Source organism: Lepus europaeus, chromosome 10 (genome assembly GCF_033115175.1).
Source record: "Lepus europaeus isolate LE1 chromosome 10, mLepTim1.pri, whole genome shotgun sequence".
In the NCBI taxonomy this organism is placed as follows: Eukaryota; Metazoa; Chordata; class Mammalia; order Lagomorpha; family Leporidae; genus Lepus; species Lepus europaeus.
Genome location: NC_084836.1, coordinates 29883021 through 29898368, shown reverse-complemented (window position 1 = coordinate 29898368; position 15348 = coordinate 29883021). Strand labels below are relative to the sequence as shown.

Genomic DNA, 15348 nt, shown 5'->3' with positions numbered 1-15348 from the left:
AAAACTAGTCTCAAGAATATTAAGTCAGCATTAAGAATGTTTGTTGCATTGCTCTTCCTTCAAATATTAGCTCACAAATTATGCTTCTCCATTAGCCAATGGATTTTCATTCAAATAATCTGAGTGATAACTCAGAAAGATTATCTGACATTATCTACTATTCAATTTTAAAGATGAATATAAACATGTAAAATTTGTGGTAGATGGAGGAATGGAGATGCAATCTCAAAACATTAAATTCACTCTTTCCTAGCCAAAAACAATTCTAAGAGGACTGATAATTCTATCGTATTCTTTTAGGGTTATAAAGGACAAAAGTAAAAAAAAAAAATAGATTTCCTTTGCATTAGTCAAATTATTGTGATTTTAAATTTAACAAATTATGTATTTGGTAGCACTGCAATATGTTAAACTTCTTTGTTAATATGATGAGTTCTATAAATTAGTAAAGCTATTTGCATAATAGATCTATCTATAAAATCATGTAACATTGTTCATTGTATACTCAACTACTTGTCCAACATGTTCAATGCTATCATCCAAAGCTTGTCCATCCTCCATTGCTAAATACAAGGTGCCTAGGATGTTGAAAATGAGGATTGCAGTTTTTACATCACTTCTAATTTAAGCCAAATAACAAACTTGAAACTTTCTTGCATATAAATCCGGGTCTTTACAGGTGATTTCTAAGTTCCTTTCCTAGTTTAAATGCTGCGTGGGACTACAGAGTGTTTTTCTTTTTTTCTTTTCTTCTTGATTATCTATGACATTCCATAGCCACTATTATGGTGGTTAGAAAATGATGTGTATAGATTTGTATAACATTCTCCTTGCTGTTGCTTTTATTCATACCTTGTTTTCTAAACTAAATTGCAAATTCTTCTGTGAGAGGCTTAATCTCCATTGGTCACTCTCACATATGGACTAACAAGATTAAGAATACATTTGACATTTGACATTTGCTATTCATTTAATAAGACTAATGTTTGAAAGCTTAAATTTGAGAAACTATGAGATGATCATTATAAGTTAGCATAAAATTATGTTATTATAATATTAGAGGTTAAAATTAATATTATAAAGGGATATATTGACTTATCAGAGTTGATATTCAGGAAGTGTCTAAAATTGTCAAAGCTTTCCATTGTTGTTTTTTCCTCTGGGGATTTCCATTTAGGAAATGTCAGTCACACCTCATTGCTTTCACTTTTTTAGATTTATCTTCATCGACATCAATTGTCAAAGAAGAATAAAGGAAGGTCAATACACCAGTCCTGAGGTTTCCAATCCCTACTAGAAAAAAAAAAAAAAAAGAACAGAACAGAAAATAGTTGAGAAAAGGGGGCAGTTTGATGGGAAATGACCTGTGAGCGTTCTCTTCTTCCAACCTCTTCTTCCTCTGTCAGTTAATCTGCAGCAGTTCTCCTGAATCCAGATAGATTCTCCTCTTCTACCACTCTCTCTACTCTCACACAATCTCTGGAAATCACTATTAATGTACAATCTGAATAGTGCTTCCTAGTTTACCATATTAACTTATTCTCTTAAGAACCTTGTGAAATAAATATCAAATTTACTATCTATGTGATTCAAGCTGAAGTAACTGATCCTAGGAATGACAAAAGTGATGAGATTTGAGATCTGCATCAAAACCTCCGAAAGCAAGTTCCTTGAAGCAGTACTAAAAACTTAGAAGCCAAATGATACTAACATTTCCTCCTTACCAGTAGCTGCTGTCAGATTGTCTTTTTTTTTTAATGTTTTGTTCTCAAATCTGTCTCTCTTTATATTGGTATTGTTTAAATGTAAATTAATATACAGCAGAAACTAAACAGTCTGAAGATAAAGACTGATAGATAATTCTTTAAAAGAAAAAAATTAGGCCTCCAATATGTGAATAAATTGAATGTTATAATAATTACATTATAATAAATATAACATGTATATCAATATGTATTACATATATATTGAAAGTAACTTGATAAAGAATATTTGCGAGGATCATTAATAGAAACAGTTCAAAATTTACTGAAGTTTAAGAAGAATCTATTTTTGAAATAATGTGGTCAATTTTCTCTCTCTTGACTTCATTTTGCTATGTTTCCAAGGGTAGTTTTCCATAACTCCTATGAGAAACGTTTGTGGAAAACTGAATTGAAACGTAAGTTTATTTCGGTACAAGAAAAATTGAAATCATGTATGTGAGGGATCTTCATGAAGTTCATATAAAATGTGTTATGAGAAAATTATGCATGAATTTAAAATTTTTGCACCAAAGTAAATTTATTTTTTAAATTTATATAAGGTGAACCAACTTCATGTATTTCATATATACAGATTTAGGAGTATAGTGATACTTCCCACACTACCCTCCCTCCCACCTACACTCCTACCCTCGTCCTCCTTCTTTTCTTATTCTTTCTTTAAGCTTTCAAACTTTTTGAATCTTTTTCAAGAGAATTATAAATTCTTCCTCTTCCACACTCTTGACTTACACATCTTAGAGCACTGGACTTCAAAAAAAAAAAACTAAAATTAATCAAGTGTAGCCAATTTATTTTGGCCAGTCCATGCCAATTTTTTCACATACTTTGTGATGCTCTTCTTCTTAGCTGAACTCTGATCTTCAAACTGATGAACTTTGCCTTTTCCTCCTTCTTGTGAAAGCCTGCAGGTAGGTACTGATCCATTCTGATTAATGTCTAATGATGATAAACTAAAGACAAAATCCCAGCTAACAGCTTCCATCTGTGGTTATGCATAAAATATCTGCTTCTGGCAAGTAACGCTATATGCAAATTAAAATTTTGAATGCTGAAGGAGTTACATAATATATTCATATATGCCTAAAATAGAGATTTCCCCACTTTTCACCACCTTCAGTTTCTGTAATTCTCAGGAACTCTATAAATACAGGAGGGAAGTTATGGGGGGGAAAGCCATTGTAATCCATAAGCTGTACTTTGGAAATTTGTATTCATTAAATAAAAGTTAAAAAAAGAAAGAAACACAATATCTTTATTTCTTTTTCTTAGTGTGCTTGTTTGGGCTTTCACAGAAAAATATATATTTTATAAAATATATTTAGTGAATATTAATTACAGAAGTTGACATTGGTTTTTGTTTTACTGTAGCCCCCTTAAGACTATTGCCTAAATTTAATTATTGTAATATAGCCCTAGGACCTGATATTTAGCATACACTTGCTGCCTTAAGGCCTTCTCTGTATTTGCTGCCAGCAAAATCATCCACCCATATGATTCACTGTATCCAGATTTAACAATGGATGTAATCTACTCCATGTGCAGCTATACACACTATACAGATTTTTAACTCTCATTATTCCAGAAAAGAAATTGTCTTCCTTCTGTCTCTGTCCTCGCTCTTTCTTCTTTGCAGGCATTTTCTGTTGGTATTAAGTTGTTCAAGTTTTGATGACCATATGTCTGTATGTTAGTCTAATGTTCATTTCAAGGAAGCATCATCCTTTCCTTGTCCTTGAGAATGAATTATGAAATTAATAATTAGCTTAATATATAAATGGACAAGTCTTGATGGAATCCAATGTCCAAAATGAATGATGGCAACCTGGGAATATTTTCTTAGGGAACTTTTCAAAACCAAAGTGCTCTTCGTGAATGTATCACTGTGCATTGTGTGTCTGACATCAGGAAGCCAGGCAATTGTGCTTATAATAACACAGCTCTCGACTCTGCAGTAAGTGTGTCTTTGCACTTCACTTGAAGACTCTGTAAATTCTAGAAACTAAAGAAAGGAAAGGTGGTGAAAAGTGAGACCTCTTCTTTATGCATATAAAGGTGCATTATGTAATTTATGCAGCACTCTATTTTTTTCGTAAGTGGAAGATAGGAAGATACATTCCATTATCTTTTGATGGGACAATCCAGAGTTGTTTTGTATCATCTAGTAGAAAATTATATGTGTTTCTCACATTTCATTAACTCCTGAAGTGTACTCTTTAACTTGTAAACCACTCAGACTGATTCTTCTCTCACTTGAGGGATTCAATTACAAAACCTCTCCTTAAGTGATAAAAGTAGTTTTAAAGATGTATTTGCATAGGTGCTGTGCTGTGCCTGTGTTGACCTTTATTTTATTTTTTTCTTTTTAAGTATTCACTGAGTACACCTGGGCTTTCCAGATCTCTGAGGCATTATAATAATGACAATTTCACGATCAGTAAATGCTGGAGAGATAGAAAGTTTGAGTTGAGAAGAATGGGGAAAGCTGAGATGTTTATCTTTGAGAGTGTGGCATAAAATGATGAATCACACCAAATTATCAGGTAATTTATTAGCCCATGGGAACTTGGAAAGGAACAGTTCTCACTCCCAGATGCTTGTGTGACAAAGGTAATTTAGTTAATTTGGAGGGAGTGATTCTGAATAAGACCTATCAAGAGTGAATGAATGAAAATATTTTTCAGTGCTAAATATAAATAAGCCACCAGACATGGAGGAGACTTAAATGTATAATTCCAAGTGAGAGAAGTCATTTTCAAAGGGTATTACAGTATGCTTCCAACTATATGACTTTATGGAAAAGGCAAAATGAGCAAAGAGTAGAGATTAGTGGTTTCCAGGGGTTAGTGAAAAGGAGGAATGAAGAGGCAAAACATGGACGATTTTATTTTTTTTGGAACAGTCAATCTATTCCTACTGACATTGTAATGATACCTATGTATCATTAGGCATTTGTCAACATCCATACAAGAAGGTACAACACAAAGAGTGAACACTAATGTAAACTGTGTATTTTGGGTGAAAAAAGACATGTTCCTGTAGGTTCATCAATTGTAACAAAAGCACACTCTAGTGTGGGATGTTGGTAGTGGGGGTGGCTATTCATTTATCTGAGCAGCAAATATATAAGAAGTCTCTGTAATTTCTGTTCAGTGTTACTGTGAGCCTAAAATTAGTCTAAAAAGGCATTTAAAAGAAAAAAAAGAATGAATAAATTAATAAATGTTGTTTTTCAGAAACTAAATAAAGGTATTTGACAAAAATGATGTAGCAGAGAATGGGTTCAGATCTCCTAACCTTCAGAAAATGAAAGTCTGTCAGTCATTTTGACTGAGGTAAAATTACTACTTTACTGATATTCAGTGTTGGATTAGGCTTTGCAACACACTTTTGGAGAAACTGCAGGTCACAACCACTGTTTCTTTATCGACAACTCCCGTACAACGATCAGCCATGGCAGTCATCTAGATCAATGCACTCTTTTTTTAAAAAAAAATATTTATTTATTTATTTATTTATTTGAAAGGCAGTGTTACAGAGAGAGATGGACACACACACACACACAATGAGTCTAGGTCTCCCACATAGGTGTCAGGAGCCCAAGTATCATCTTCTAGTGTCATCTTCTACTACTTTCCCAGGAGCATTAGCAGGGAGCTAGATCATAGTGCAACAGCTAGGACATGAAACCCTCCCATATGGGATGCCAGCATTGCAGGCAGCAGTTTAACCCTCTGAACCACAATGCATCCCCTGTACTTTATAGTCTTCATTCAGTAAATCAGAGGATAATAAGAGTCTTAAAATGTGTCCATGGGGCCGGCATTGTGGCGTAGTGGGTAAAGCCATAGCCTGCTGTATCAGCATCCCAGATTTGCTTCAGTTCAAGTCCTGGCTGCTCCACTTCCGATCCAGCTCTCTGCTACTGCCTGGGAAAGCAGTAGAACATGGCCCAAGTCCTTGGCCTCTGCCTACATGTGGAAGATCTGAAAAAAGCTCCAGGCTCCTGGCTTCAAATAGATCCATCTCCAGGTGTTGCTGCCATTTGGGGAGTGAACCAGAAGATGGAAGCTCTCTCTCTCTCTCTCTCTGCCTTTAAAATACATAAATCAATTATATAAATAAATAGATGAATAAATCAATAAATCAGGAATGAAGGAAGGAGAGAGGAAAGGGAGGGAAGGGAAGGGAGGGAAGGAAAGAGGAGGAGAGGGGAGGGGAGGGAGGGGAGAGGAGGAGAGGGGAGGGGAGGGAAATGAGAGAAAATGTGTCCATGTTAAGATCTTTGCTGTAGTTGAACCAGTAAATCCCAAGCATGGAATGATCACCTGCTATTAGACATGTGAACCATAGAGGCTAAGAGAGCAAAAGACAGAAGGTTCACAGAAGGGAACAGAGAAACAAAAATCAGTGCAGCTTGGCAGTTCCTCCTTGCAGCATATTTCTGCCACCTTCCTGTTTCCTTCGTGTTCCCATTGAACCACACTCATCTATACCACTCCACCCTTTCCTTCCACTTGTGCTAGTTTATATAGGTCAATGCTAGCTGATTTCTAACTCTTGACTAAGATCCTGGTTCTGTAAGACAGTTAACTGCTGACACTTAATTTTCTAATGAAGTACATTTATTATTAGTAATAAATAGAGCCTTCAGAGGTAGACAATCTCACCTAATTAAATGTAGTCTATTACTTATTAATACAGTGATGAAATGCAGTGAAAAATTACCACTGTGATTATTGCTACAGCTCTTTACTTCAATATCACTGATAAGTCTTAAAATTAATATAAACTATATTTAATTGTAATATTTGTATTAAATATTTAAAATACAGAAAATGGAAAATGATGATCCTAATTAAAAACACAGACTTTTAAAAACCTCTTAAGGAAGAAAAATGAATATAATTAATTTCAGAAATTACTTATTGATTGTGGTTGACCCACTATATCACTTTGATGTGTACGAGAAGCAACTAAGTTTGCTAAGAAAATGTTAGAAGGCATACAGATTAGCAATTCCTTTTTTAAAAATGAATTAGTTTCACTTTATTTGAAAGGCAAAGGCCTGCAGCAGCCAGAGTGGGGCCAGCAAAACTAGGGCAGTGAGTGGCAGGGACCCAAGGTTACCCTCAAAAGTGTGCATCAGCAAGAAACTGGATTGGAAACAGGAGCTGGGACTTCAAGCAGGCACTCCAATATGCAATGAAGCATCTCAAGTGCTTTTTAAATTGCTTTTTCAAATGTTTGATCCCAGATCAAAATTTCAGAAACTGCTATATTTAGATATTGCAAATGAACAATTAAGGGTGGTGAGTGAAGGGACTAAGATTTCTTCATGTTGTTGCATGAATTTGCATTTAAGCCAGGATAGGAGACTAAAATGAACCATGTTCTGATGCATTAGAGTTGGAGACATCAGTAAAAAATCATGTTTAGCTTAACATAGACGGATGGCCACATAAAAAAAAATCCTTACAAATGTGTATATTTCCAGAGGTCAATATAAACCCATATATTTCCTTGCTCTATTAGTGAAGAGTGCCTGAAAGAAATGACATCCTAGTAACAACAAGTACACCGCACTCAGATATCTTGCGTCTAATACTATTCTACAAAAAAAGAAAAAATGAAATGGCTGATTATAAAACTGGGACAGGAAAGGGAAGCCAAGAACATTCTGTAGTACCAGAATGTAAAGTACTAAAGAAACAAACAAAATCTTATTCATACTCATGGAGAATGGAGAAAGTTAATAGGGAGTCAATGGAAAGAGTTACTACAGCAAAAACTGGAATACTTTGAGCAGAGAATAAGAAAGGTAGTATTGGATTATAAAGCATACAACAATTATTCATGAGTTCGTACAAATATAAATAAATAATTAAATAAAGTAATACATGGAGGTGAATAGACAAATCTCATGTGCCCAAGAATTCCAAATAATTTATGTAGACATTCTTCCCTTAAGGCTGATATAAATTCCCATTCCTTAAATGTGGGCTGAACATGGTGATTTCTTGCTAAAGAGTATACAATACGGAGAAGGGAAAAAGGAAGTAACTTTACACTGAAGAAATCTCACAAACACAACCGCAGTTAATGGGTCAAATAGAACAACAGTAGTCACAGACAATGTTGACAGTACGTATACTGATGTGTGATGAAAATAGGAACTTACCTCTACCCTCTTCTTTCCCCAAGTTCACTACCACACTCCACTTATGGGAACACCATCAGAGAAATCCCCAAGAGCTATTGCAAAGCCATTCTGCAAAACACTTTTATTTCAAGGCTCAACGTTTTCAGTCATTAAAAAAGAAATAAATAAATAAAAGAAAATCTGAGAAAAATATTCACTGCCAAGAGGGTCCGAAGGAGACATAACAATCAAATGTCATGCTACATATTTGAACAGAAAGGACATGAGAGGAAATTTAGGTCTAAATAAATTACAGATTTCAGTTAATAGTAATGTGTCATGGTTGGTTCATTAGTTGTCTAACATATACCATAATACTTTAAGATGTCAAAAATATGACAAATATGTAAGATATATATGATCACATTCTGTATTATTTTCTGAAGACCTAAACCCCTGCTAAAACAAAGTATATTTTTAGAAGAAAATAAAAAGTAGATTCTGGGGCCTTTGGCAAAGATTTTTGTATAAGGTGGCCAATGTGTATTCTAGGCCAGCGCCGCAGCTCAGTAGGGTAATCTTCCGCCTGCGGCACCAGCACACCAGGTTCTAGTCTTGGTCGGGGCGCCGGATTCTGTCCCGGTTGCCCTTCTTCCAGGCCAGATCTCTGCTGTAGCCCGGGAGTGCAGTGGAAGATGGCCCAAGTTCTTGGGCCCTGTACCCCATGGGAAATCAGGATAGGCACCTGGCTCCTGCCTTCAGTTCAGCACGGTGCGTCGGCCACAGCGGCTACTGGAGGGTGAACCAACGGCAAAAAGGAAGACCTTTCTCTCTGTCTCTCTCTCTCACTGTCCACTCTGACTGTCAAAACAAACAAACAAACAAACAAAAAAAAACCAAAGTGTATTCTATATGATTCCGGTCCAAAACCACATTTGGGACATTTCCCCAGTGTGTGAATTCTTTTAGGCTCAGGACTCTGTCTTGTTCTCTGTATTAGTTAAAGATATCAGGTCTAAATATGCAATATCAAACTAGTGAATATTTGCTGATGGATGAATTAATTTGTAAACAATAAATATGTTTCAGCCGCATTTCTAGTTAAGGCAAGGACAGATTCTTATTTTCCTGTGAACATCAAAGTTTTACAAGTTTTTCTTTATAATTGTTTTATTGGGATTTTCATCTATGTGATAGTTCACTTTTCTGTCAAATCAAAGCTTGTTGATTTCTTTCCATAACCATTCATTGTTACCTAATTGATGCAACTTGTAAGATTTATACTCTTTGTATTTATATAAAAAGAAAATTTAATAGAGACCAAAATGTAAAATTTGCTATTCAAGCACTCTTCTGAAGTGTTAGGTGTATAATATATTTTTGTCAGTATATACAAATATATGCATACATAGGTATGTACACACAAACACACACACACACACTCCCTATCTGCTTCCATCCCTCTTAAGATAGTACATGTGTTGGCCGGCACCTTGGTTCAATAGGCTAATCCTCTGCCTGTGGCGCTGGCATACCGGGTTCTAGTCCCGATCGGGGCCGCCGGATTCTGTCCTGGTTGCCCCTCTTCCAGACCAGCTCTCTGCTGTGGCCAGGGAGTGCAGTGGAGGATGGCCCAGGTCCTTGGGTCCTGCACCCGCATGGGAGACCAGGAGAAGCACCTGGCTCCTGCCTTCAGATCAGCGCGGTGTGCCAGCCGCAGCGGCCATCGGAGGGTGAAACAACGGTAAAGGAAGACCTTTCTTTCTGTCCCTCTCTCACTGTCCACTCTGCCTGTCAAAAAAAAAAAATAGTACATGTAATGGTGAAGGCCTGCCAGAATGTTCCATGATAATCTCCTCATGGCAAGATCTTTAATCGAATCATATCTGCAAAGCCATTATTGCCATGTAAGATAATTTACAGGTTACAGAGATTCAGATGTGGATATCTTTTGCAGAGATATTAGTTTACCACAATTAGTCATGAATCTGGAATTCCCTCCACACTCTATTCTTATGTTCACCCATGTTGAAGATGCATCAGTACATCATTTACTTATATTGACTGGTAATGTTACACTGGATGAATATACTCATAGCACAAGTTGCTTATTCTTTCAGCTGTTGGAGTACGTTTGGTTATTTATTCTTTTGACTATTATGTAGCGTTTCTTTGAACATTTGTGCACAGTTCTTGTGTGGACATATATGTTCCTAGTTCTCCTAGATACATACCAAGATATGGAGTCAGTGGGTCATAGGATAACTCTATAGTTAATATTTTGAAGAACCTAAAAAAGTGTTTTGCAAAGTATTATACATTTTTTAATATTATCAACAATGTAAGAATGCTCCACTTTCTCTGTGTCCTCAATACTTGTGATTATCCCTTTTTAACCAATGAAGTGGTATCTCACTGTTTTGTTGGTCATTTATAATGACTGATAATGCTCTTCATTTTATGTAACTTATAGTCCATTTTATTAGCTTTTTATAGAAAAAGTTACTCAAATAACTTGCCTATTTATTTATTTTTCAAGATGTTATCAGCTACTTAATTAGATTCTTTCTACAAAATTCAGAACACCCAAAGGGATCATATATATAAGACCAAGTGTCTGCTAATAATAATAGATAGAATTTAAAAAGGAGAGAATGATCCAATATGGGAAGCAGGACACAGAGCAGACTCATAGAATGACAAATTCCCTAAACAGCACTCTGGCCTCAGAATCAGACAAAAAGGCATTCAGATCTGACTGAAAAGCCCATGAGAGCATTTCAGTTATGGAAAGCCAAGACACTGTGGTAAAAAATGACCTACGTGAAAGATCTCTGTGAGTGAGATCCCAGTGGAAAGAAGGGGCCATCAAAGAAGGAGGTACCTTTCTCTGAAGTGAGGAGAGAACTTCCACTTTGATTATGGCCAGGTCTAAATAATGTCAGAGTTTGTGGACTCAAGAGGCTTCCATAGGCTTGGCAGCTCATGACAAGACCCTCGGTGAGCACTGATGTCCAAAATAAGAGTGTCAGTTGTTAAATCAACAACAGGAGTCATTGTGCACTTGCTCTCCATGTAGGACCTCTTTCTTTAATGTGTTGTACTATGAAAATTAACGGTACAACTAGTCTTCAAGCAGTAATTTATACTACGTGTGTCTGTATGGGTACAAACTGTTGAAATCTTTACTTAGTATAGAGTTGATCTTCTACGTATAAATATAATTAAAAAGGAATCTTAATGAAGAATGGGATGGGAGAAGGAGTAGGAGTGGGATGGTTTGGGGGTAGGGGGTGAGTATGGGAGGAAGAACCGCTATAATACAAAAGTTGTACTTTAGTAATTTATATTTATTAAATAAAAGCTTTCTATAAAAAATTCAGAACACCAATTTGTGAGGATAAATTCCATTCATTAAGGCAAAAAACAGATTTCAGGTAGCCCAGGAGCTGAGGAACAGGCTTGATTTTGGAAATATTTGTGAATACACAAGTTTCTCATCAACCTTGCTCTGCTCTGTAATTGCATATTTCTCATTTTCCATGTGAAAGATCTCACCTTCCTGGTGTCTGGGTTTCTGCAGCTGCTTCTCCTTGAAATAAGCCTCAGTGGAATGTTTTGGGATTTCATACTGCTGATATCAATCTTTGTGGAGGTGGCAATGACAAGTTTCTGATGTGTTCTACACAGAGGAACCTAACTTGGGGGAAGACATCCAGTCACCAGCAGCAAGTCACTATTCAGCTGCTGCAGGAGAACCACCCTCTTGCCTCTGTGGTGCCCAGTGATGGGGATCAGAATGATCCCAGGGGTGATGACAGCTTGCAGTTTCCTCATGTGCTGACTGAAAGGCTTTTTGCTGTGGCTGAAGAGCTTTGAAGGCACACTTCAGTGAAATAACATCTAGGCATTTCGCAAAGCTTAAAAACCCTGGTGACATCATCCTTCTAACCACCATCTGTTTTCGTGTGCAGCAAAAACTTTCATCTTTTCAATCCTGGATTTGGGATCCTGAATTTGGGAGCCGAATATTTCCTCTTGTACAAGGCCGCCATGTAATACACACCAGGTAGGGAATATCTGTCATTCACTCTCATGAGGACAGGGTTTCAGCTGCAGGGTGCTTCCTCTTCTTGGACTTTTTATCCTTGAGGTAACTGGTTTTAAATTTGCTGCTGGCAGTATTCACCGTATTGGCTGGAGATCCTTCTTAGTGTCCAGCTTCTGAACTGAAGCTTTTTCACCTACTATCTTGCAAGATGCAAACGGTGCCTTTTTACTTATTTAAGAGGTAGAGAGACATAGAGAGAGAGATGAGAGATAGAGAGATAAAAAAGGGCAGATAGATGATAGGTGATGGATGAATGGATGGATAGATAGATGATTGATGATAGATACATAGATAGATATGAAGATAGATAGATTCCATCTGCTGGTTCACTACCCAAATGACCACTATAGCCAGCACTGGGACTGTGGTCGGGAGCTCAATTCATATCTTCATATCTTCCACATTGGTGGCAGGAATTCAATTATTAGAAATATCACTGCTGCCTCCTAGAACCATCAATGTCAGAAAGCTGGAGTCAAGACCTTGAGCTGGAAATCAGACCCAGGTATTCTGATGTAGGATTCAGTTGCCTTATATTCTAGTCTTAATTCCCACTTCTGTCCATTTTTTTAATTGAGTAGTTTGTCTTTTTATTGTTAAATCGTAAGACTGTTTGTAAATGCTGAATATACGTTCCTTTGTCGATACATGATTTAAGGTATTTTCCTTCATTCTTGGAGTCATCTTATTTTCCCCAGAATCCCCTTATTTTCAGGTATACAAACTTAATGCATTTCATTAGTACAACTTTAGGAACAAAGTGATTCTTCCCACCATACCTGCCATCCCACCTGCACTCCCACCCTTCTTCCTTATCCTTCTCCTATTCTTATTCTTATTTTTCACTAAATTTATTTCCAATTAACATTATACAAATATGATTAACTCTATACTAAGTAAAGAGTTCAACAAATAGCATAAAAAAAAAAACTATTCCTCAGTAGTCAAGAACTGTGATTGTCATTCTATGAGTCTGCATTGTGGATTACTTCCCATGTTGAGCATTCTCTCCCATTTAATTCTATCTATTATTATTACAAGATACTTGATTCTATTTATATGATCACTTTAACACTTACTATGATCACCTTAACGCTTAAGATGGCATGTTTACCACCTAGCTTAATGGGATTTGAGTCCCATAACAAGTTTTTTAACTGTACCCTTAGAAGTAAGTCTATAGTTATGTATGGAGAACTATACAACTTTACAGCTACAAACTTCCTCCTCACTCTCTTATTCCCAATCTTATTTTTTACTGAGATCCATCCTCATTTGAATTTATACACATATGATTCACTATGTTAAGTAAACAGTTCAATAAATAGTATGAAGAACCCCCCCTCCAAAAAAGAAAAGAAAAGAAACTGGTCCTCTACAGTCAAGACAAGGTCTTGATTCAAGTCATCCCTTCTCAAAGTGTCAATTTTACTTCTACAGATTTCATTTTAGGTGCTCTATTAGCTATCACAGATCAGAGAGAACAAATGATATTTGTCCCTTTGGTACTGGCTTATTTCACTAAGTGTGATGTTTTCCGGATTCATCCATGTTTTTGCAAATGAACAGATTTCATATTTTTGTACCACTCTGTAGCCTTGCATAATGTACATATCCCATAATTTTTATCCAGTCTTCGGTTGATGGGCATTTAGGTTTATTCCATGTCTTAGCTATTGTGAATTGAGCTACAATAAACATGGGGGTGCAGATAACTCTTTTATTTACTGATTTTATTTCCCTTGGGTAAATTTCCAGGAGTGGGATGGCTGGGTCATATAGTAGATTAATATTCAGATCTCTGAGGTATCTCCATACTGTCTTCCATAGTGGCTTTACCAGTTTACATTCCCACCAACAGTGGATTAGGGTATCTTTTCCCCACATCCTCACTAGCATTTGTTATTTGTTGTTTTCTATATGAAAGCCATTCTAACTGGGGTGAGGTGAAACCTCATTGTGGTTTTCATTTGCATTTCCCTGGTATTTAGTGATTCTGAACATTTTTTCATGTGTCTGTTGGCCATTTGGATTTCCTCTTTTGAAAAAATATCTGGATTATCGGACATTTCTGAGATGGTGGAGTAGGGAGGGAACTTACTGATGTAGCCCAGGAGAAGATAGTTTAAAAGTGGTGAAAAGAGTGTAGTCTTATGGAACAGTTAGGGAGAAAATGGCAGAGGAAAATCTACCAAAATTAGATATGGTTGAACTAAGTGGAGGGTGTGGGCACTCACGGCTCAGGACTCCAGCAACTTAGAGTGTACTCAGTAGCCAAGAGCCTACCCAGCAGCTGAGAGCCTATGCACCAATGTTGAAAAGTGAGGTGAGACCAGACCACAACAGCCCAAACCACTGATGAAAAGCTGTAGGAATAGCCTAGAGGAAACCTGGCTTGGTGCCCCATGGGGATAGTGTACCAGCCAAACTAGAGGAGAAAAAAAAAAGGATAATCACTTCACAACAGCATCCTGTAACAAGCTGATAAGGTAGTCGCCATTTTGGACATACATAACAGATGCACCAGCTTATACCTGTGCCCAGCAACCAGCTGAGTTGAGACCCTGTCTGTGGTAGAGAGAATAATCATTTGGCTAAGAGCTTGTGACTGTGTGAGGCTTCTGTACCAAGACTGTGAACAATACTGAGGGTATGTGGGAGGACTCATGGTGTGGCTGGTACTTTGAGCAGTCATAGTGGGAGACTCCACATGCTCAGGGCTTCCTGGCTACCTGATGAGAGACATTGCTGGGAAACTGAACTTAAACTGAGGACTGCACAGATACTTAGTGTGGTCCTTCAGACAGAGAGGACAAATGATATACCCACTGGAGCTAGCACTCAGACTCTGGTCTATATTGAGGAGAGGAGCTCAGCTGAGCAGAATAAATTTTTCATCTGATTAAAAAAAAAAAAACAAGAGAGAGAGACAAGATTTATCACAACAAACCTGTATGTGTCACCTTAGGCATGCCCTTAACCTTGGAGAACTGAACAGAGCTCGCTGGCCACACCTACTACAATCCTCTGGATATTCACTGAAAGCAGACTTTCCACTTATCTACAGAATCATAGTACAAAGACAAAAGCCACCACAGAAAAAAGAAAAGAAAAGAAAACGATAATTATCTCCACAAATGCTGAACAACAAATGCACCAATTCAAGAAACAAGAATAAAGAAGACAACAATTCAAGAAACAAGAATAAAGAAAACAACATGATGCTCCTAAAATAACACAACACTTCAGTTCCAGATTGTGAAGATGATGAGATAGAAGAAATACAAGAGACAGAATTCAAAAATTTGATCATAAGATTACATAGAAATAAT

General features: G+C 36.8%; 1 pseudogene; it reads right to left on the bottom strand.

Moving 5' to 3' along the window:
- Window positions 1-11284: 11284 nt before the first annotated feature.
- Window positions 11285-14988, bottom strand: LOC133768003 (large ribosomal subunit protein eL6-like; annotated as a pseudogene).
- Window positions 14989-15348: the final 360 nt, after the last annotated feature.